At 38.6% G+C, this 24877-nt stretch overlaps 1 protein-coding gene across 1 annotated transcript in view; it reads left to right on the top strand.

Moving 5' to 3' along the window:
• LOC121959979 (transcription factor 4-like) overlaps positions 1 to 24877 on the top strand; it is a 263772-nt gene that overhangs the window by 145863 nt on the left and 93032 nt on the right. The gene's annotated exons all lie outside the window — the stretch shown is intronic.

Consider the following 24877-nt stretch of genomic DNA (forward strand, 5'->3'; position numbering starts at 1 on the left):
AAGAAATGCAGTCGTATAGAAATGTTTTCTAAATGACTGAAAACACGAAGCTTAAAAACTCAACATAAAAACTGAATAAAATCATGAAGTGGATCAGCTTTGGTTTCCTCAGTTCTGCTTTTATAAATTAATTCATTGATTTATTAGTCAGTGATTAGTTTTGGATCTCTGTGGCGTTTTGGACTCACCTGTCGATGTGCTCTGCTGCTGGTTGGAGCTGTTTTTTGGGGGTTTTTTTTGTAAAGGTTTGAATGGATGAAAGTCCTAAAAATCATAGAGTGGTGGAAGAAAAGAAGCTGCAAACGTTGCCAGATTTTGTGAGTTTGTGGAGATGCTGCTGCTGTCTGAGCTGGTAACAAACAGCTGTCGGCTTTTTGTTGTCGGTTCCTGTTTTTAGGAATCAGCTGGAAGAGTTTCAGTCCAGAATAGACAATACTGACAAAAAAATACTCTTCTGAATGAAATAAAAAAAATCTAGCAAGTGAAAAAAACATTTAAACGCCCAATTTTTTATTCTAATGTCACACTAATGTAAAAATACAACACAAATATATATGCAAGTGTTTATTAATGTACTGTGTGTGACCACAATTATTATTTTGTTTGTTTGAGTTTTAGAATATTTTGATTCACATAATAACATCTTGGAAGTGAGTCAAAATAAATATATTTTAATTGGGGGACACAAATGCACCCTGTCTCCACCCAGAGTCTTCACGTATAACAAATACATTAATAAACATGTGATGATGAAATTTAACAATAGAGGACTATTTTAAGGCCTTGAAATTGGCATAAGTTTGCTATAATTTAATAAATCCTGCGATAGTGTTATAAACCATTTATTACATGTGTATATACTTATTATAAATGATAAATATGGAGGCTTAAGTGAAATAAAGTGTTGCTGAAATAAATAAAAAAATATTAAGAAATCATTCGACCAGTATGCTGATGTAGCCAATTTTTTGATGAATTAGTTAATTTATTTAATAGGTTTTGGGATTTTGGGCATTTTGGACTGAAGCTCTTTCCAGTCTATGCTGGTTGAAGGACTAAACTCAGTTTATTTTGTTCAAGTAAGAAGAAAGATTCATCCTCCAAAAACACAAAACTACTACTGAAAAGCTCCTTTGCACATTTGATTGTTAAAGTTTCTCAGATTTTAAGGATTTGTGGGTGTTGGTCGAACGAAACAAGACATTCAAAGTCGTCACCATTCACCTTTGAGAGCATGTTATAGATATTTTTTTATCTGGCATTTGATCGACTAAATGATTCATTGAATCAGTGTTAGTTTGAGCCCTAAACAGCAAATATTTGGTTAGAAAACATCACTATCTGATCAGTGATCGTGCTCCTCTTGTACTGCCGCTTGAATTGACCCCAGCTGTGGATGTGAGGCCCGGAGCCCGGCTGGTGTCTGAATCGGGAGCCGAAGCAGCAGGACGTTTTTCTGATGCTTCACATATTTCACTTTTTATTTTCTGCCGTCTTCATGTTACCTGGTGTTGGTGTTCTGCTCGTCTGCTGCTTCGCCTGCAGGATGTAGTTTGTTATCGTTTAATGCAGCTTTAAAAACTGATATGAGTTCCTCGCTTTTTTTGTTGTTACATCACGTTTTTAAACTTTTTTTGGTTCATTTTGCACATTTGTGATGTGACAAGTGTGATGTTTTGGTGAAATTATTTGATCAATCAATAATGATTTTTTTTAAGTCAATTAAGAGGTGAAAATCTAAAATATTTCGTAGTGATTATTTTGTGGTTTTTTTTGACTGTGAACTGAATGTATATTTTGTTTGGCGCTGGCAGAAGATGTGTGTATGTCTTTATAATGAAATACGATAATGAAAATAATCTGTAGCAGCAGCTGTGGTGCTCTTTAGATTTATTTCTAATTTTGACTTTGAGGTGTTTTACATGTGGAGAGGTTTTTTTTTTCTTGTTGCTGACCTCATTAATCGCCAGTTAACGACGGCTGAATGTACGGCGTGTCAGCCGCCTCTTTGGCTCGGCGGGAGTCCGCCTTTCTGTGGCCTCGGCCCGCTTTGTTCCCGCTTCCTCCTCTCTTTCCTCCGCCTCGACATCAGCCTGGGGAGCAAGGGGGAGGAGGAGGAGGGAGGAGGAAGGAAGGGAAACAAGGAGAGGAGAGGAAAGGTGTTACAAAAAAAAGAAAAAAGCAGGGAGGAAGCGTGGTTTGTTTGACAGGTCGGTGTTGTTTTTTCATCTTTTGTGTGTGTGAAGTGGAAGGATGAGACATTTCCTGTGGAGAGAGACAAGATGTCAAACAAAAGGGACTGTTGCTTTATTTTTATATGAATTAACTATTAGAATAAACATTCCAGGGCTGGAAAGTACCTTTATTATAGTACCACGCATTTGTAATCCTCATGTACTTTTTGCTACCTTAAATCTTACAGGTAGAGTCACTGCTCACTTTAATAATTCAGATTTTATATTTATGATTTTGATTTTATTACGATCTCTATTAGCTGATATAGATGAACAAAAGACATGAAAACTACACACTTGCATACACAAAAATAACACAAATAATAATTGTTACTGAAATCATAAAAGTAAAACTAATAATCTTTTGATCTCACAATTATCATGCATTCATGAAATACATATGAAACCATTTGAAAGTACATTTTAATATACACTAAATTAATAAGAACTGCACATAAAGTGAAATCTTAAAAACATATTCCTGCACATAAAAACATATATATTAAACATGAGATAAAGAACAATCCAACAGTAGCTTCTGGTGGATGCTCTACTCATGAACAGCAGCACTTTGCGCCACTTGCAGCCTTTGTGTTTCTCCATGTTTTGTTCATGCCCTCCGCAACAGCACTTACAAGCGTTTCTCGCTAAATTTAGACTTTTGCTGTGAATCATGAGTTATTTTTATCCTTCGGCAGCAGATTGAGTCACAGCGTAGATAATTTATCCAGTCAGAGCTAATCAGATCAATAGATGAGAGGAGAAGCTAACACAATTAACTGTTAAGTTTCACTGCGCCTGTTGTTCTGCTGCTCCATCTGTGACAACAATACACTCTGCTCTCCGAGAATGTGGTGCAATGCTTCACCAAGTGGCAAATACATTCCAGTTGCAATCCTAATAAAAAGGTCCACCTCCAAAAATTTAAAAATCTAGTCATGGCAGCAGATGTTTTGAGTGTGGCAAGGTGCTAACTGCTTACCTAAACATTCATATGCACTCAAACACCCGATCTTTTGATTAGCGAACAACCCACTCTACCACCTGAGCCACAGCTGCTCTAGATATGTTTATGTATCATGTTGTGACAATCCTATGATTGTGGTTTCACCTATTTAAATGTTGCTAAGGTTACTAAGGCTTCTTTATGCATCCTTTGCATTTTACCCAGTGTGTGATTTTAGACAGCATGCTGGCATCGTGGAAGAAAATGAGGTGCAACGTCTAACAGCGTCAGCCTCTCGTGTGACATATAACATACAAGTTGGCAGCACTTTATAAACACCAAATAAGGCATAAAATGGCAACAGCAATCATTATTTGTTGCTGTTATATGCTGGTTGATGTCATTGTTTCTGAATTTTCAGACATTTTCGGCCACTGATCTCTTTCTCTGAGTTAACTGCTAACTGCTGGCTGCTTTTTAAATCTGCTGCGGTGGGTTGCCAAACATAGTAAGCCATCAAACTGTCACACCCATCCTGCACATGGTCCAGTCATGCGGGTTGTCCTGCAGAAACCATTCTGGTACTTTTATATCTCCCGTGTCGGCTAAAAGGTGAGACAACTCTGTCCCCCTATCTCAGCATCGTGACTTACATACGGAACAGTGAGGCGGCATAATGGCGAGATATTAGCACCTTGAACAGGCAGTGTAAAAGGGACTTTTGTGCCGTACAAGAACGCCACACTACTGTCTGACCAACTTACCGGCACGGTTTTAAAAGTCTGGTGTCGACAGTCACGTGATCCAGGTTTTGGATCTCTGTACTCGCGTTGCCTTCATGTGTGCGGCGCTCTGAGCCGTCTCCTCTCTCCGCTCTAACCCTCTCTGTTTCCACCTCTGTGATGTGAGTAATCCTGCCTGCTTCCTCCCGTTCACATCAAGAGGACGGGAACGAGGAGAGGATCCGCCGCCTGTGAAATGGAGAGGTGGTTTGACTGCAGGAAAATAAATTCGGAGGCACTTTCTGCCTGCTTGTTGGCACGAGTATCAGTTGTGAGAGAGAGCAGAAACTGTACAGAGAGCTTTGTAGCTATATACCTCTTACTTTCTGGAAATTTGTCCAATTTTTTTTTTAGCTGCTTGAATAGCCAGTCCTGTTGTGTCATGAGTCAGTTTCAGCGCAGAGGTCTTGTTTGGAGCTGTGGCTTTTATTCTGAAAAAGCATTAGATTGCTGACAGGTGTTCATTTTCATAATCACTTCAGTTTTGGGTTTGGTTCCAATGTTTTCAGCTCAAAACTTTGCTCAGGACCAAAATTATTTAAACAACACTCTTTGGACATTATGTTAAAGTTCTGACAATGATAACAGCTTCATTATTCGTTCATGTTTTTGTGTGTATCCAGAGATTTTGTTGGTACATCCAAAGTTAGTGTGTAAATTTTTATTTGCGGATTCACTAACAAATTAAGAAAGATACATATTTGGTATTTTTTAACCAGGAGTGACTAATGGGATCAATTATTTTTTAAATTGGTCCAGTGCAACAATGACAGCGCTGCAGGTGAAACAAGCTGCAATGTAACCACTCCACCATCATTTACATCCACTAAAAGTGCTTGTTTTTGCCACTGACAGGCTCAGATTGTTATTAAGTGTTGGGCGAAATCACTGTATAACAACATGCACTTTAAGTGACCGTGGGAACGCGCCCTGAGTGGTTACAATGCAGCGTTTTGGCAATTTGGAAAATGGTTGGTTCCAGATTGAAAAATACTGAAGTTACTCTTGCAGCTATTACACCTTATTGCAGAATCTATCCCAACTTAAAAATAAAAGGAACTATTAGAATGACATTGACCTGTAGACAATAAGTCAAAAAACAATTTCAAATTACATTAAACCTTTTTTTCTCATCAAAACCATCCCAGAATATGTCTTATACCACTCACATGTAGTCACACGTAGTATCCCATAGTAACATGTCCTGAAAAAGAAACATGACCTGCCAAGATAAGACGTTACTCTGCCCTCAGCCTGTTTATTATCAGATCAATAGAAAACACTGCATGAATCCTACAATGATGCAGTTATGTTTTTATTGTAGACTGTCTCCTGTCGGCACTCAAAACTGTAGAAGAAAGTCACATATGAGATTCATTGTTAGTGCCTCTCTGCAGAGATTTGAACCTGTAACCCCGTCAGCTGCTCAGATCAGTCCCATAAAGACTCTGCGTTCGGCTGTCTGTTCAGAGACTCCTGCTCTTTTGCTGAATTTTTTTTTTTTTCTCCCTCGGATGGTCCGGCCTCCAAACCTGCTGCCAACGACGACGAGGCTGAAATGTGTTTTCATTCCTGCTCTCAGCAGCCGACAGAGCTGTTTGTCCTCGACTTTTTTTTTCTTTTCGGAAGAAAATTCAAATCTTTAATCTTTTGATGTGAAGATTTTTATTGTTTATTCTTGACAGTTTTATTGAGCTTGAGATCTATATTTTAAAAAAAGATTTTTAGGAAATTTTTGCTTGAGTCTATATAATCTGTGTGTGTGTGTGTGTGTGTGTGTGTGTGTGTGTGTGTGTATTGAGCATCAGTGAAGCTGAATCTTTTTTAATGGAAACATTTCAAACATAGTTGTGAAGCGGTGGCGTTAAGTTGGTTTACTGAGTGCTATAGGATCCTAAAATAAAGCTTTAATTGGAAATTTGATATTAACTTAACTGGATACTAAACACTGTAAAATTTAGGACAGATAAGATTCAAATAGCTGTTATATGTAAGATAAACTCTGTTCACTTACCGTTTTAGTCAAATTATTTCTCTCTGATTTACACTTTTAGCTTTTTATCTGCTTCATTAACTACTTATTAATTTATATCTAAATATTGATATTAGTATTATTTAAGGTGTTGTAAATATAGTATAACAGCGATTGCATTAATTATATACTTATAATATGCATTTTAATAAGCGGTTTACTTTTGATTTACTTTCTGATTGCACACTGAAAGCATTCTTCTTTTTTGCCACAATTGTTAACTTAAAAATATCAACAACAAAACAGATAGACAACATAGTAATATTTGGTCAATACAGTAAAAAAATACAAAACCAAGGCAGGAATAAGACATGACAAATACTATAAGCCAAACCAGTATCCAGCCCTGAAAGCACTCTTCTAATTTGTATGTCTTTTATCAAACATGTTATATCAGTGAAGTAAGATTTTGTATTTTAAAAACACAGGATGCGAGTTTTTCTGGAAGCAACACCGTTTGAGGGCCACAGAACCCCACTGAGTCAAAAAACCCGTAAAAATCTGTCTGCTTTTCATTAACACGTCACCAGAGATACAATATTTTCATGACACTTAAGTCATGATACAATATTATTACAATTTTAAACATTTTGCAATATGATGAGGTTTGGGATAACTTGTATTATGATTTATTACCTTTTTCAAATGCAAATTATTTCCCCAAAGGAAAATTTTGTCAACATCTGTTTTATATAAGATAAAGTCTGATTATCTCACTTCAGTCATGTTTATTGCAGCTAAATGTATTTAGTGGACTGAAAAAGCAATTGATGTTATTATTCTAGGAGGCTACCCGAAGTTTAATTTGTATTAGTAATATTGATAATTTTTAAAAAATCGATGGTGTCCATGTATCGATACAGTATTGCCAAGCAAAATATCATAATACTGCGCTGTATCGATTTTTTTCCGCATGTATAGTAGTTAAAAAGAGTGTGTTTGTGACATTACGTAAACATTTCGCTGGATTTAGGATATAAAATGTATAGATGATGATGATGAAAACCAGTTGATGGGACAGGAGTCCTGAATAAGAAAAAAAAAGAGTAAAACAGACTGACTATAAAAAGGGTCAGATGTATAAAGTAGAATTTTCTCGTGCTGTTTTTTTTTGAATGATGATGATGAACTCGCCGGACGTCACAGATTTACAGATGATCTAACTTTCTGTGATGTTTTTATACCGAATGTCACTAAAGACATGAAGTAGTGCACACACACACACACACACACACACACACACATACACATTCAAACACTCTCTCTCTCTCTGTCTGCCCAGCCTGCACCTGCTCTACAACTCACAGCTTACAAACACAGCTTCACAGAGGAATGCCTGTAATGTAAGAGTGTGTGTGTGTGTGTGTGTGTGTGTGTGTGTGTGTGTGTGTGTGTGTGTGTGTGTGTGCGTGTGTGTGTGTGATTGTGCGTGGTTCTATGGCAACACACAGTGGCCAAAAACAAAAGTTCTCTTTGTGAGAAAACTGGCTATGGGTAAACAGCCAGAACACACACACACACACACACACACACACACACACACACACACACACACACACACACACACACACACACACACACACACACACACACTTGTACATCCAAAAATGTGAGGACCCTCATTGACATGATTCACACCCAAAACACGAACCCTAAAGGATGGGTTGTAAGTTGCTGGTTGCTGTAATTATCTATGTGCCGTGACAACACTGTAAGAATCCCTCATATGTGGCCACTCCCACGTTTAAGGGGCTTGCTTTTCCATTATGGCTCGCATAACACGCCTACGTTGCCTATGATTGGAAATAATGACAGCTAAGTGTGGTGGCTGCAATAGAAATAAACCTGCTAATGTTTTTAACATCTATCGCCATGCCTCTTGGAATGCTTTAGTTTAGAGCAAATCTGGAAACTTGCCTGATTTTGCTTCCACTGAGCCAAAAACGATCATTTGGTATGGTATTATGGTATGGTATGGTATGGTATGGTATGGTATGGTATGGTATGGTATCGTATCATGTGGTATGGTATTGTATGGTGTCCATATTGCATCGCATTCCATTGCATCGTATCGTATTGCATTGCATCGTATCGTATCGTATCATATTACATTGCATCGTATTGTATTGTATCGTATCGTATCATATCGCATCGTATCGTATCGTATCGTATCGTATCGTATCGTATCGTATCATTTATATGCAGCATTGTCTGGTTCCAGTTCTGACTGTAACAGCAAAATTCAAATTATACATCAAATATTAACCAGATATACCACCACGCGGTTGTATTCCTCCAGCCATATTGCACTTACAGTTGACATTCGTGTGTCTGTGAAATTTTGGATGCTCCACACAGCATATCTATACAAGTGTTGCGTAAACATAACCACATGCAGTGTCATCCCACCATGATGTTGACATCCTGGTAACGGCTTCTTAGAGCGTAATATGTAGACGTGGAGCTCTAATGACAAAAGCGGCAATATGTGACGACTTGAGATGAGAATATATGTTGGTAATTTTATGCATGAAAGTTTTTCAGCTTCATGTGCAACTGAACTTGTCTTACCTTCAGTGCTGCATCCAGTTCTCTTCACTATGTTTTAACCATATCAGAGTGTTATTGTTGTTTAAGATCTCTAACATAAGGAGCACCGACATAGTTATTTGTTTCTGCTTTTTTGCATTTCCACTTCCTCTGATGAATGCAGAAAGATTTTAAGTCTCATTTCGGTGTGTTTAAACTTGTTTCCTTGTTGTTGTGCCGCTGCCCTCCCATATGCTCCAGCTTGTGAACACACTTCATTTAAGGCAAAAAGTCTTGTCTGTTTCCTTTCATCTCTGTTTCACATCCACTGCAGGCGATGGGTCTTTTTCTTTTAATTAATTCATTTCTCTTTTCTCCCCCCCCTTTTCCTCCCAACCCTCCCGTCTCCCTGCGCTGCAAGTTTGTTATTGTTGTTTGTCAAATTTAGTTTGCTGAGTTGATGATTTACTTTGAGAAACAATTAAACGTCACTTGAGAGGAGAGCGTGGGATGTCTTTGTAATCAAAAGGAAATTAGGCATCAGTCGCTAACATTAGCAGGTTGCAGAGTGCCGTCTCGCTGTTGTTTTTCTTTGTTGGTGTTGGGGAGTATAACAGCACTTTTTTTCCCGTTAGATATGATTGTTTTAGTTAATTTGCTGTTCGGGCTGATAGAGTCTCCAGTTCGTCCTCAGAGCTTTGCTAATGCTGACTGAAAAGACAATAAACACACACACACACACACACACACACACACACACACACACACATATATCAAGATTATCCCCAAAAATGATTATAATGACACAGTGAAAATGAAGCTATTAAAGGAAATAGAAATAAAATGATATATCTGTCAGCATGAGCGTGTTTAATGTTAATTGTTAGTCTCTGTAATGCTATTTTCTGCTTTTATTTTCTCTTCCAGTGTCACACACACACACACACACACACACACACACACACACACACACACACACACACACTTTGTCTCTCCATGGTGACACACAGTCCACTTATTAGTCTGTGAATGTGACGTGATTTTACCCAGGGAGAGTTAACATGTTTAGATGAACACACATTGAGTATTTCTGTGACACACTTTACACATACTTGATGAAAAGTTTTATTTTATTATAATTTTCATCCTTAATAATGTGGAACCTGCTTACACAGCATTGATAGTCATAAATTGTTAATTTCTGCCCAGTTGGATTAACTGGAGGTGATTTTTAAAGGCTGGCGCATCTTTTAAATATTTTTAAGATTTGTCAGGATCATCTTGTGTTTCAAAGTTTGTCTCTTGATTTCTTTAAAATTGATATCAAGCAGAGTCAAATTTCATCTGACTAAATATAAAATACTTTAGATTGAATGGAAAACTAGAAAAATCCTGATTTTATTTTCTCATCAAAAAGCAATTTTTTGAAATTTACACTGCATCTATTATTTATATTATTATTTAAATTCACTTTTTAAAAGACATTATATTTTCATATAAACTCGGAACATTTGAAAAGAGAAATAAATCTTGAATAAATAATAATAAATGAATAATTAATTGATAAAAAATAAATAAATAATTTATACTTAGTTACTCAATATGTTTTTATCATCTTAAATTTAACATTGTTTTCATCATCAAGACAAAAGTAAAATAAAAAAAAAACCCAACTGAATATTTGTAGAGGAACTGGTTTGCAAAATTTCACAATTTTTGTCAATTGTCAGAATAAATGTGACTTCATATCCAAAATGGCACATATCCATGTTGAATACATACTAAGTTAGGTGTCATTTATCTCTCAGAATCTGAAATTTAGAGAATTTAAGAATTGAATTTAGTATACGAGTGTCTCGTACAGTTAAAGAAGTTTTAAAGCTCCCTGCTTTGCTTTTAAAACTATCAATAATTGTTAGATTTCTCCAGCAAAAGTTTATTTATTATCTTCAACAAATTCAGCGTCAAGCTCAAATGCTGGTTTAATCACTTCATAAAACACAAAATGTACGACAGTCCGTCTTCATTTCATCCTCCTGGTTCAACATTAAATTGAATTGAAAATACTTCATTTAGAATATTTTAAAAAAAAATGAAAAATATGTATTTGTGGGGAAAAAAAAACAGAATAAACCAATAGATAATGGTGAACATATACAAACATATACATATACATCAATAAGCAACCAGAATTCACATTTCATGTCCTATTTGAATCCATCAATACACACTCAGAGTCGTGATAACATCATTTTCAGTCCTCTAAACAAAAGCAGACTTTTAAAGTGTCTACCAGCAACTTGTGAGAAACCTAATCTTCAAAATGCCAAACAACCATAAAATCACATTTGTTTTTTACCTGAAGCTCATCATTTAGTATTTTAGTTTTAATCTAGAGGATCCAGAAAGTGAAGAGTCTCATCTTCAGCTCCCTACAAGCTCCACATTTTCCTTTTCTATCAGTCATTTAAAGAAGGAATCCTTTTTTAGTATTCTCAAACCCTGGACTGATTAAATCCTGTCAGCGATCTGACCGGGGCGATGTGCTCCCATCTCTGGCTATTTCCTGCTCCCTCCCTCTCTCTCCCTGCTTCTCTCTCTCTCCTCGGCTCAGATGTGGTTTTGTTTAAAGTCGACAGCATTAATTAAATTAAGCCAGGTCTTGCAGAAGGCACAGTAGGAGAGCCGGCGGTCCCCGGTGGGCCGCGGGTGGAGGAGGGATGGGGGTTGGTGTGGCGGGGGGTAACGGGGAAGCGGTTTGGTGAGCCATACTGGCCCCTTCAGGCGGCCCCAGGTACCACAGAGGGAGCCACAAACGCTGCCAGTCCGTCAGCTGCCTGTTAACTGTTTCTGCTCCCTACACGCTGAAGGCTGACGCTGATCACAAAGAGTTAAAATTTGATGACTTATGATTTTATTTTTTAGACAGCCTCGATTAAATGCTTCTGTGCGCCTGTGGTTTGAGCTGTTTAAAGAAAATCAACTTATTTTGTCTCCAATGACCAGGACTGAAAATCTAATATATGTTTTATCATATATCACATTGTGAGAATATACAGATTCCCTGAAAACTCATTTTCACTCATTTTTAACAAAAGAAAAGAAATAAAATAATATAAAAAATAATTAAATTAATTAAAAAAAAACCCCACAAATTTCAATAATTAGATAAAAATATATAATTCAGTTATTATTATTATTATTATTATTATTATTATTATTATTATTATTAAAAATAAATAAAAAAGTTACAAGAATATTGCCACAAAAAAGTGGAATCAACACACCCAAAAATAAAACAAACAAGGAAATGACCTATAAATGCACAGGAAAAAATGCATTTATTATATATATTTTTTTTTTTTTTTTTTTTTATATTTTATTCTCTATTATAATTTTAAGTATAAAATGGTTATATGAAATTAGTGTTCTGGATATTTTTCCTATTTTTTTTGATAATTTTCTAATAATCGTCCCTCTTTTTTAAAACTAAGTTTTAGGTAAATAAATCAAAGCAATATTTTCAGGTTTCAAGGGTCAAATAGCTTGTTAAAGATATCTGATCGTAGCACAAGAAAACTGATGTCGATACAGGTTTTGAAGGGTTAAAGTCAGCAGATTGCTGATTTCAAATCATCTGGCTTTGTCCACACAATTTGAAAACACACGACGACCTCACCTCCTTGTGTGTGAAGTGGTGCTGAAAGTGAAGTGTGTATGTGTGTGTGTGTGTGTGTGTGTGTGTGTGTGTGTGTGTGTGTGTGTTAGCATGCTGCTCAAATTAGCGGTGTTGTTCTGGGTTTTGGCAGAAGATGAAATAAAAAAGAGCGGTGGGGTAAGAGAGAGTATTCATATGCAGCTTTGACATGCATATGAAAAAAGACAAAGTCCATGTCTGTTTTGTTTGTTTTTGTTTCCCTAAACCTTAATAAACAAAACAATATCATTATATTTGTCCCATTAAATAGATAGATTGACACGCACAGATGACCATCATATGATGTTTGTCAATCAGAGCTCCAGATATTAAATTACTGGTCACCGTAGCAACGATACATATGCTTCATGCTACAGGTGACAGGTGAAGAGTGAAACAAACGTACTGTGAGTTAAACTGATTGCTAAGGATTCAAACACAGCCATAAGAGCTCATATTAAGAGTCATAATGCACTCTATGTGTTCTGATATAAAACAATAACAGACTCGACAGAGAAAAAGCAGCAACTTGAGTTTATAAAGAAGCCGTTGTCCTGCAGCAGCTTCGGGTGTTTATACTAAAGAAACTCAGAGAGGCTTCAGCCAGGGATGACCTCATGGTTAAACTGCCCCCCACACACACACACACACACACACACACACACACACACACACACACACACACACACACACACACACACACAGACAGCTGTGTGTTCAGCTATCTGGATCCTTCAATGACTCATTCCACTTGACAACGCCGTAGAAATGTCTTTAAAAATATCTGCCCGTCCCTCCCTCCTATACGTCCAGTCAGTTTGATTTTGATCGGAGTAACACAGTAAAAGATGTCTGTGAGTGTGTTGTGCGTGCATGTGTGTGTGTGTGTGTGTGTATAAGCTATTTGCTTGGCTCACGGCCCCGAAATGTCCCACACGGGTGCATTGGGCCGCCATTTTGTGTCAGATGGGAAACTGACTAATTGAATTACAAGGCACTTGTTTGTGTCAACGAGTATGTGTGTACATGTGTGTGCGCACATGTTGTTTGTGCCTCTTTTGGAGAATTTTTAACACAAAAAGAAACATTTTTACACATAGAAATATACACACACATATATGTGACTTTCATTAAGACAAAGAAGCACACAGACAGACTCATTTATTGTATAATAACTCTTCGTTATACTGTATAACTCTTCCTTAACTCTTCGTGGCTTTGATTCAATAAGGTGCTGAAAAACATATTTTGGAGTATCGGCATGATATCATCACACAGTTGCTGCGGATTTGTTGGCTGCGCATCCATATTGATAATCTTTTGCACCAACCATGCCGCTGTCCGAGTTGCTGCCATGTGATTGGCTGATTAGATATTTGCATTATTATTATTATTATTATTTAGCGGTCTAATGCATGCAAATTTACGCCTATTTTTTTTTAATTAATTTGGTGTGAATGCAAGGCAAGTAATGAGGGTTTCCATATGGGAACATGTCTGTGCTTCTGACCAATAACTGCGTGAAGTGGGTGTGCTCCTTAGATTGATGGTTTCGGAAACTTTCGGACATATCTTAACTCCACAAGTGTGTTAGCTTTTCCCTGTTTGCTGATACTGAATTGCAGACTTATGTTTTTACCCACCCTATAGGGACCTTCGTGCTCCTTATATTACATCATAACCGTTAGCGTTTCTACCTGACGCCGTCCAGCAGCGTATCATGCGGACGCGACAGGTTTCTCAACTGGCACCAGCTGTCTGCTGATCACGCCGTTGCAGCAGCAGGTGCCATCCGATGGAACGCCGCAAACTGTTTTGTCCGGCCATATTCTTAGCTGACAGCATGCATGGGTGCATGGGTGCATGGGTGCATGGGTGCATCGTGCGGACATGAAAAGTGACTTTTGGCATCAAGAGCTTATACAAAAATCACTACAAAAGTGGTGAAATTTGACGAGAAGGTGCTGGATAGTGAAGCAAGAGTTTGAATAAATTAAAGTTAAACCTCTCTCCGCCAACAGAGCCCGCGTAATGACCTGGCCCGAACACGTCCCTGGCACTTGCCAAGTTGGTCAGTTAGTTGTGGAAATCACCATCTGACCTTTACTTTAGAAAAGTTTTTTTCTTCCCTGACTGCCTCAGTGCTTCAAAGGTTTCTTGTCAATGAAATGACCTCAGTCTGAAGATGTTTGCCGCCTTTCTGTCCTTGTGAGGACATTTGGCTTCTGCAAAGACCTTTCTCTCTCTCTCTCTCTCTCTCTCTCTCTCTCTTTCACACACACACACACACACACACACACACACACACACACACACACACACACACACACACACACACATATGAATGCCTGCTGCAGATGTGAATGTTCCCTTGTGCATTCCTGAGCCCAAACATTTGGCTGCACTAACAGGCAGCAGAGAGCGGCGCTCTGATTTGCTCCAAGGCTACGATGAATATCACATGTTATCACACACACACACACACACACACACACACACACACACACACACACACACACGCCACAGTCACCCTGTAGTTGTGGTGACAAAACTGCTTTAAGTAGTTGATAATGTGTTAAACATTTCTCAGTTATCCTTCTCGACTGCACAAAATGTTCAATCATGCTTTCGCCTTTTTTTTTCTCCTTTAGTTTCATTTCAGGAGTGAAATTATTTTTAATATGAGATTTTTTTGTTTAGTAGCTGTTACAACTTATTGAAATTTTACACAATAAAATCTTAGTCTAATCTACTAATTATGGGCAGTAATAAGTGAAGATGAAGTTGCGCTAAAAGAAGCTAACATCCAACAAGTTTTCTAAACTGCATGATTCTCTACAGGGTTTGAGTTTCTGACAGTGATGCTCGTGAATGCAACGTTTGTTTTGGGTGGATTTTTTGCAGTTGATCATTAATTGTCAGATGTCAGAGCTTCCCTTAATGCAACACCAAGTAGTGTTTGGAGAGCGGTGCCTGCTGACAGCTAATATGCTGTGTGATTTTTAACATGACAAGCTGTCAAAACCATTTTTCTCGTGGAAAGATTAATTTGCGATCACAGAAAAACAAAATGTGAGAGATATTTGTCAGCACCTACCATTCAGAGTTTTTCACAACTTTTATCAAAGTTTGCAAAAGGTTAAAAGGACTCGGAGAGGTTGCAGTGGTCAGTCCTCTGGTTTACAATCACAATAACACATTATCCTCCACATATATCCTGATCTGATGTATATGTTTGGTGCAGGCAGCTGTTAATGCATACTCTAAATATGGAATAACCATTTACATATACATATTTAAAATTTAAAACAACCTCCACAGTATGAGAGCTAAATGGGAGATGAGGCATTATATGGAAATCACTTTAAGAACTTGCTAAGGAAGAAAAGAAGAGAAATAAGTACAAAAAAAAAATGCAAGAAAGAGGAATATTTGTCAAAATTTTCAGAAAAAAAGCTATATAAAAGATCAGAAAATATCAAAATTAAGTATAAAGGCCAAACAAATACCAAAAAAAAAAAAGAAAGAAAGAAAACCTTGTTCTAATAAGAGTGCTGGCTCAACAGAGCCTGTTTCTTAGCCATCTAACACACACAACACACACACACACACACACACTTAAAACACACACACACCCTGTCGTGTGGCTGTAATGCATGCTGGCGGTGTGGATTAGCTTCATCTTTAATCACTGTTTTCATTCTGAGCACGCTCTGTGTAAAGTATATCTCGACACAAAGCTCTGAGCGAGCCTTTCTTGCAGCAGCAGGTTGCACTCTGCGCTGAATGAACTGCTCAGCGGGAAGACAGCAGCTTTCACACCGAGTCAGGCGCACGAAACTCAAGTCAGCTTTTACTGCTGAACCGAGGGACACGCTGCAAAAGAGGTGACTGGGCTGATCTTCACTTTTGAACTGGGTGCTTGAACTTGAGGCAAATGCCCGATATGTCCTTTAATTTTTATCCTGGACATGTGGTAGACTTTTCTTGCTATAATTTTGTTCTAAAACTACAAATATGGGCGACACTGGCCAGTCAGCTTCCATTGTTAACCGATAAAAACTGTTTTATCTCTGCACGATCTTTGTTTCATTATTGGTGGCCCTGATGTCTCTGAGTCTGTGTACTTACATAAATGTAAACTGAGCCTGACCTGAACCAAGCAGGCGTTCTGTTTTTATGTCCAACGCAGTGAATGTAAGCTGAATCACCAGATATTTACAGCCTGAAACAGCATGTACTTGTACTTATTTTTACACAATATTTTCATCTGAAGGAATTTGAGGCACCATGTCAAGTAGGCCAAACCCAAATCTCATTTGTTGATATCTGTTGCTCAAACTGCACCCGAAACTGAATACTGGCAAATGCTATCTATCTGTCGATATACGTATATACTGTATATCAGTGCAGTCTGTTAGCCGACCATTGAGTTGAGATTATTTTGTCACTCAACAGGTGTCAGGTGTAAAAAGTAATACATTATAATCCATAACACACAAAACTCTGATCCAGGAGGCTGTGATCATGTGATCATGTGGCCGTGTGCTGTCCTCGCTCATATGACCTGAATCAAAGGAGGAATCAGATGACATGCTATATAAAAAGCATGTTCTTGTTTTTGTTTTACTGTCCTGTTTGTTGTTTTTTGTTTTATTTTGGTTTTTGTTTTAAAGGTAATTTTTCTTGTACTTTTTTACAAATTTCTCGCTAATTTTTGTGGAATTTCAAATTAAGTTGCTCATTGGCTTCTGTCCATGTTTTTGAAATAAATCCAGTCAGTTTGCTCAGGTTTCAAAGGGTTAACACTAGGTTTGATATATGAGAGTTGGCAAAAAAAAGAGTGTTTTGGGGTCGTAATTATGACCTTGTGACACTATTTACAAGTAGAAAGCTGACAACTGCAGTAACTCCCACCTTTAAGAAACTTCTCAAATGTTCATTAAAGCAGAATTATCTTTAAAATATCCTTAAGGTGGTATGACAAAGTTTTCCTTCATTCAACAAGTTACCCCCCTCTGGCTCCTCCTTTATTCTGAAAATACAGGAAGTTGAAATAGGAAGTTTTTTTTGTTTTTTACTTAACCCCCACCGCGCTTCCCTCCAATTTGTTGAATTTCTCAAAATGTTCCGTTTGTTAGGCTGAAAAGAAAATCACAGAAAAATCACCATAAGGGCTGCTTTGCATTTTTAATTAAGAAACTAACATATGAATATATTTGCATATTATTGAGTTGCAGATTAAATCATGCATACATAATTAGCGTGCAGCAGCGCTCGTTCGCTCGTTCTCTCTCTCTCTCTCTCTCTCTTCTCTCTCTCTCTCTCTCTCTCTCTCTCTCTCTCTCTCTCTCTCTCTGCGCTGTGCTTACTGTTTTTTCGGCAAGCTGTGGTTCTGATGGATGCCAGACACACACACACACACACACTCACTCTCGCACACTCACTTCTTCAGACACTCACATCACAGACACACTTACACACCCTCTCCAAACACTTTTGGTACTCTGTGGTTGTGTGTGTGTGTATGTGTGTGTGTGTGTGTGTGTGTGTGTGTGTGTGCGCGCGTGCGTGCATGTGCGTGCATGCGCGTGTGCCTCAGTTTGTTTTTTTGGAGGAAAATTAGCGTCTGATTTTCTCCGTCAGAATTGAGGCCACGTCAGGTTTTTTATCCTGATTACACCGGAGAGAGAATGAAGAGATCTCGCTCTCTGCTTTTCCTCGGTGTCATTCCTTCGGTCTGTCGTCCTCATCGACTGTCAGACATCTATACGTTTATCTACGCATCATACACACACAGCCACATCAAGTTACTTCAAATATGTACTCAACTGCAGTTACTTTACTTACATTTCCAGGAACTCAAGAGCAAGGTAAAGTCCAAAAGTTACAACTAATGAAAAAAGACGGAGGTATCATTTCTAAAATTCATAAAATGTTGTTATCTCGTGAAATATTCTGCTTCTTGATGCCGTTTAGTCTTTCAAGTTTCACTGTAGTCCCAATCACTTAGCCTGTATTTCCCATCATGCCTAGATCTGGACTAAGTGGTTTTACTTTGCAGATAAGTTTGCTGTTTTCTGGTCATACACACAAATGTTTGTTGTCCGTGTTTACACATATCTGTGCAGAACAGTTTTTTATGCTAATTAATGTCGTCTTTGTGTTAGTTAATAGTTAGCACCATTAGTGAGATAGCTGTCGCTTTTAATTGTTCAGCTGTATTTACAAATACCTAGTTTCATCATCAGTATAGTGTCAGTGATATTATACGTGCTGCTGCACTCTACCTGCATTACTGCGCTAATAATTTCGTGTCTCCCGGAGCAATTATTCAGAAATGGCGGAGTAATCTTTGTAGTGCTGAGGCAGGTGTGCTGTAATGCATAAATGAGCATTTTCTAAAAGTCTTGTGGACCAATCAGATTGCTTGGTCGGAACTACTTATTGTATAATAATCATTACTCAACAATAAAACTAGTTAAACATACAATTAATTACATCATTTCCAGTTTAATTTTTCAAATCCACACGGGCTCAAGGATGCCGTTACCGGGACGTCAATAAATGCACATGGTGGGGTGATGCAGCATGCTCCTGATGTTTACACAACAGCATACGTGCACCGTCACAGCGGTTCAGATTAGGCAACAGAGTGACGGATCGATAGATTTAGGCAGGAGACACAGAAACAAACCTCGCATCCACACGGGAGGCAAACTCCGGACTCCCGCTCCAAAGTCGGTTGTTAGTGGGATGATTTCTAAGCACATTTATGACTTTAATGAGAAGAGCGGGTATGATTTTGTTTTGGAGTTCATTATGTAGATTTTTTTCTAGATTTATTTTTAGGATTCAACAGTTTAAGTTATTTAAATTTGTGCAACAGTTGGATGAAATACGTTTGTCTCAAACTCACTCGCAATCTGATTTGTAGTGCTTACATGTACCTCTTTTTCAAAGAAAGTGTGTGTAACTTAATGTACCTCCTTGTGTGTGTGTGTGTGTGTGTGTGTGTGTGTGTGTGTGTGTGTGTGTGTGCGTGCAGCTGCCTGCTCTCGACTCTTCAGTCCTGTCGATAACTTTATTGTTTGTAAATTCAGACCTGCAACATAAAAAGACTCAAATCAAAGGCTCTCGATAGGAAGTGGCTGTATGGAGAGAACAAAGTGCTGAGTGAGTGAGTGAGTGTGTGTGTGTGTGTGTGTGTGTGTGTGTGTGTGTGTGTGTGTGTGTGTGTGTGACACAGAGAGAGAGAGACGAGGCCTTAAGGCTATAACCACTCCATGTGTGTGTGTGAGAGAAAAAATGAAGGGAGTTTTTGCAAAAATATGAAGAGAGAAAAAAAGAAAAGAGGAAAAGGAAAAAAGGGAGACTGTGAAAAGGAAGGAAAAAAAGGAGGATATGGGAACAAAAGATAAGAGGAGAGGAAAGACAGGATGAGGAAAGAAAGAAAAAAGGGAAGGAAAAATGCAGAAAGAGCGAAACAAAGAAGGAAAAGTTGGAGCTATAAAGAAATCATACAGGAGAAAGATGCTGAGAAAACAGGAAGAAACAACCGGAGAGACAAATAAAGAGATGTAGAGAAAGAGAGAGAGACATTAAGAAAGACAGAAAACAGATAGAGAGAAAAAAGAGAGGGAGATTGACAACTGGGAGTCGTAATGTGAAGAAAATCCTGCCGGCGTGAAATCAGGATGAAATGTGAGATTATAATTCAACCAGGGATTAACTGTCATCTCACCACAAGGAAGGAGGAGAAGGAGGAGGAGTGGAGTATACAGAAAAGAGGAGGGAGAAAGGAGTGACAAAGTAGACGAAGGAAGAAAGTGAGGGATGAAGTGAGAGGAGGCAAACGATAAGGGAGAAGGAGGAGGAGAAAGCAAAGATGAAGAAGAAATAATGAGTAAAGGAGGAGTGAGAGGAGGTGCAGAGGAGGAGATGGATGAGAATTAAGAGAAAGGAGGTAGAAAAGGAGGAGAAACAATAAGCAGAGGAAAGGGAGGACATTTAGAGGTGATTAGAGGAGGAGCAAGAAGTGAAAAGGGAAGAAAGTGAACGATTTAATAGGAAGGAGGAGGTGGGCCTTCTCTCTCTTTTTCCTCCTCTCCTCTCCTCTCCTCTCCTCTCCTCTCCTCCCTTCTCTTGTCTCCTCAACCCTTGTTTGCGCCTCTCTGTCCTCTAACCTTTTCTCCTCTGCATTTTTCTCCCTTTTTTCTTCATCTTTTCATGTTTCCTTCTCTCCCCTTTCCTCCTTTCCTCCTCTCCTTCCTTATCATCTTCTCCCCTTCCTTGGCTTGTCTCCTCAACCCTCGTTTGCTCCTCTCCTCTTTTCTCATCTCCTCCCTCCTTTACTCATCCTCTCCCCTCTCCTATTCACCCCCTTTCTCTCCTTATCCCCTCTCATGTCTCCTCAACCCTTGTTTGCTCCTCTAATTTCATCTCCTCTTTTTTCTCCTCCCTCCTCCTGTCTCTATCCTCCATTTGTCCTCCTCTACATTTTTCTCCTTTGCTTTTCTCGTCTCCTCTTTCTTTTTCTCTTCCCTCCCTTTCTCCCTGATTTCCTCATTGTCTCTCCTCTCCTCTCCTCTTCTCTCCTCTCCTCTTCTCTCCTCTCATCGTCTTCTCCCCTCTTTTGCCCCCTAAACCCTTGTTTACTCCTCTCATCTCCTCTTTCTTTTTCTCCTCCCTCCCTCTCCTCTGTATTTTCTCCGTATTCCATCTCCTCTCCTCTTTTCTCACCTCCTCTCCCCATCTTATCATCTTACCCAATCTCCTCCTCCCTTCCATCATTTTCTCCTCTTCTCCCTCTTCCTCACCCCATCACCTTTCCCCCCCTTTCCTACTCTCCTTTAAGCCCTCCTGTCTTCCTCTCCTCCCTCTCCTCCTCCCTCTCTTCATTCTTCTTCGTCACCTCTGCAGGTTTGTTGACCAAGCAAGCGTCAGACAAAATTAAAAATGCTGTCTCTGCTTCTTTTTCCTCAACCGGGTCACTCTTTTTGGGTCCTGTATTTTTTTTTCCTCCCCTGCACTTCTCTCCTCCCTCTCTCTCTCCCTCCCTCCATCCCTCCATCTCTCCCTTCATTTCCCATGCAGTCTGGTTGGGTACAATGCTGGGAGCCAGCCAGCGCTGCAGACAGATGGTCCACTTATTAGATGTGCATCAGCCCTCCCTCCCCTTCCTGCAGCTCGCTTTTTAATCAAATTAAAGCCGAAAGAAGAGGAGAGAGGGAGAGAGAGAGAGAGAGAGGTTTGGGAGGTCTGCTCGCTTGTTTTGGAGTCTATTATTTGTTTGAATAGGATGAATGATGACGATGTTAATATGAAATTTGGAAGAGTGAATCACTGTCTGTCTGGCTGTGTTGGTGGCTGCCTGGATCTCTCTCTCGCTCTCTTTCTGTCAGCGTGATTTTGTGATTTTTAAAGGGGAACTCCACCAATTTCACATGTGCAAAAGTCTAAGGCATTGTTATAATTATCGTATATATTTATTTCTCAGTTGTCTCTTTACTAAAATACAACTGGACCATACAGGAAAAATGTATACAGCGTTAAAAATGCCAATATTTCACCCCCCTAAACTAAAAAACAAAAACCTTCAACAGGCTAAAGTTGCAAGATTATAGTGACCTCCCTGTCTATTTATCATGTCTTGAACTCTAGATTTACAATACTAATCTTCTGATGTATTTACACCAAGTTACATTCAAGACAAAATCCAAATCTCAGTATGGATTATTTGAGCTCCCTTTTGTTGTGGTTGTATGAGTCCATGTTTGGTCTTTATCCCTTTACACAATACATCCAAAGCACAATTTACTTCATCTGTGACATGTACTGACTTTTTTGGGTGTTTTAAGGCATTGTAATGGTCTCTGTATTCTTTGTAACTTCATAAAGAGGCAGAAAAATGAATTCGTCTTCGCGCAGTCTTCTGCGGCCGTGGAGGATGTTTGGCTGTGCTGTCACAGTAATGTCATCAGAGTTATTTTGGCTTGAAGAAGAGACTACAACAAATTGAAGTTCAAGAGAAGTGGGAATTTACCAGGAAGCGTCTAATGAAAAGATTAGATTGCATTATAGGACATGTAGGATTTTTGGAGCTTGACTCATAGGGACTTAGAGTCAGGATATCTTGACCTGTGCGGATTAGATGTTCATCATTCTTTTGTTAATCTGTCCCCTGTGAGTCCTCGAGCTTTACGGAGGTCCAATGCTGAACTGTTGCCTTTAACCGAGGAACTGCGCATTATTAAGAATATTTTTAAAAAATAGATAAATAGCACAAATTTATCAGTGATGTTGGCATCAGACATTGGCACCAAAAGCGACCTTTCACGGCAGTATGATACGCCCCTGGTCGACTGGATGGCACCTGTTGACGCCATATAGTAAGATATGTGATATAAGGAGCTAGAAAGTCCCTTTATGGTGGGCAGGAGGGGTGTTGAATGGGTCGAACAAATCCTGCACTTTCACCTGGGTGCTCACTGTTTACTTCCTGCTGCAAAAGGCATATTGTATTGCCTATTACGGCTGTATGATACACCACCAGGCAGCGTTAGTTTGTAACGTGGACAGCGCCTTTTGTGACTTTATGATACACCGTGGGTTGGCTATAAAGCACCTATCGTGGCAGTATGTTACGCAGATGCAGAAAGATAGGTAGCGCGTAATGTGCAGACGTGAACGGCACTGACCGAGAGTGAATTGTTCAAGGAGGTCAAACTGAAAGTGAGCACAATAGAAATGCCTGTAATAATCCCTAAAGTCACAACTACAGCACAAGAAGCCAAAGTCGAAGCACGAATTAGGACTTTTTACTGTAATGATTTGGACGAAAAGAACCTCTTTAATCCCCCTTGTTATAGACACATCTAAAAATGTTCAAGCTTATCGAAACAAAAGCTAGAAATATCCCAGTCCTTCCTGGCAGACCTGCTTGGTGTTGTGGTAAATCTGGGTACTCGGTATTCTGGGGTGTGTACACAAATCTGCATGTCAATCAGACTTACAACGGAGGCTCTGCGGTGTTTTAAAGTTTGCCTTTAATTTTCAAAGCGCCATCTGACCAGTTTGAACGAAACTTTGCGATCATGTTGCAAATAAACAGTGGAACAGCTCCTCACACACAACTGTTGTTTTAACACAATTATATTTAGATAAAAGGCCACTTTAAACAGTCACAGCCAGTTGTCTATGATTTCAGTAACATGGTGTGCCAGGAAAACAAAAATCAGAAAAACACTCATTCAGATCAATAAGTAAAATGGTGTTTATGGCGCCCACTGTTGGCCAGTTTGAACATTATAATTTATTTCAACATTTGTATCAAAATGTATCATGACTGCAACTTTTTATGTATCCAGGTTAACCCTCCGCAACCTGGATCAGCATCAGTTTTCTTGTGCTGCATTCAAATGACTTTCAGTGTTCAAATGTGAGCAAACTGGTTTGATTTCTTTCAGAAACATGGGAAAAAAGGCAATCGGCAACTTGACATATATATATATATATAGTGGAGAATTATTCAAAAATTATCTAAAATCAAAATTATGTTACGGAAAAATATTTTTTTCAAGTCATTTGCTTGAATGCCTCATTCCTTTTTTTCTTTTCACTTATTTTCAGGTAATTTTCTTGTAACTTTTTACTAATTTGTTGCTAATTTTTGGGTCATCTCTTGTGTTGCTTATTGTCTTCTTTCCATGTTTTTGAAAGAAATCAAGCCAGCTTGCCCAGGTTTCAAAGGGTTAAAGATTGATTAGATAACAAAAATCTAAATAATGATACTGATAACTAATCCAGTGCTGCCATGTGTAGACACTGAGCCTCCGATCAGTGAAATATTTGGTGTGTGAGTTAAAAACTGATGATCAGTCGTAACATCAGCATCCGTTGGTTGCTGCCAGCATGTGGTCAACTTTGCAAAGAAAAAAACACTCAGTAAATTTAATATGAGTTTTTACCATGTAAAATATACATAATTTTACTTCCAAAATATACATATATAAGGGCACTTAACCTGATTTCTAACTTAAAGGCTACAGAGGATTTTTGAATACAGAGCAAATATCCCATTATCCAAAAAATGCTTATACAGATCTCCCAAAAAAGAAGAGGAGAGGAGGGAGCTGACTTAAAAGTAAGAGAACAAAAGAAACTTTAGAAAAATTAGAAAATGACAAGAAGCAGATGACCTGTATGAGCAATCACTATCATAACGTTTTAAAAATATGTGTGCTACCACACACATTTTAAAATTTAGAATTAAGACCTCTTGTCCATTTTTATAAAAAATTGACTTTGTGTGATTTTTTAAGAGACAGAAAAAGTTTGCAGTTTTAAAAGTTTGAAAGAGATTTCGTCCAGTTTTAATAGATGGCTGGACTGAAAATCAGCAAAACCAAACTGACTGTTCTGTGCTGTTAATCAGCTGCAACTCCAACTTTGGAGAGAAAACAGAGAGCGAAATCTACGAGACGGTGACCAGGGACAGCTGAAGATCAACATTTTGGCCAGGGAGAGTTTTGGATTTATTTCATCTGATACAGTGCAAAAAAAGAGGAGAGGAGAAAACTAGGGAGGAGAGGAGGAAACACATGGAGAGGGAGATATGGAAGGAAGAGATGAGAGAGCAGAGGAGGAAACAAGATG

The sequence above is a fragment of the Plectropomus leopardus genome, chromosome 20 (assembly GCF_008729295.1).
Source record: "Plectropomus leopardus isolate mb chromosome 20, YSFRI_Pleo_2.0, whole genome shotgun sequence".
Taxonomy (NCBI): Eukaryota; Metazoa; Chordata; class Actinopteri; order Perciformes; family Serranidae; genus Plectropomus; species Plectropomus leopardus.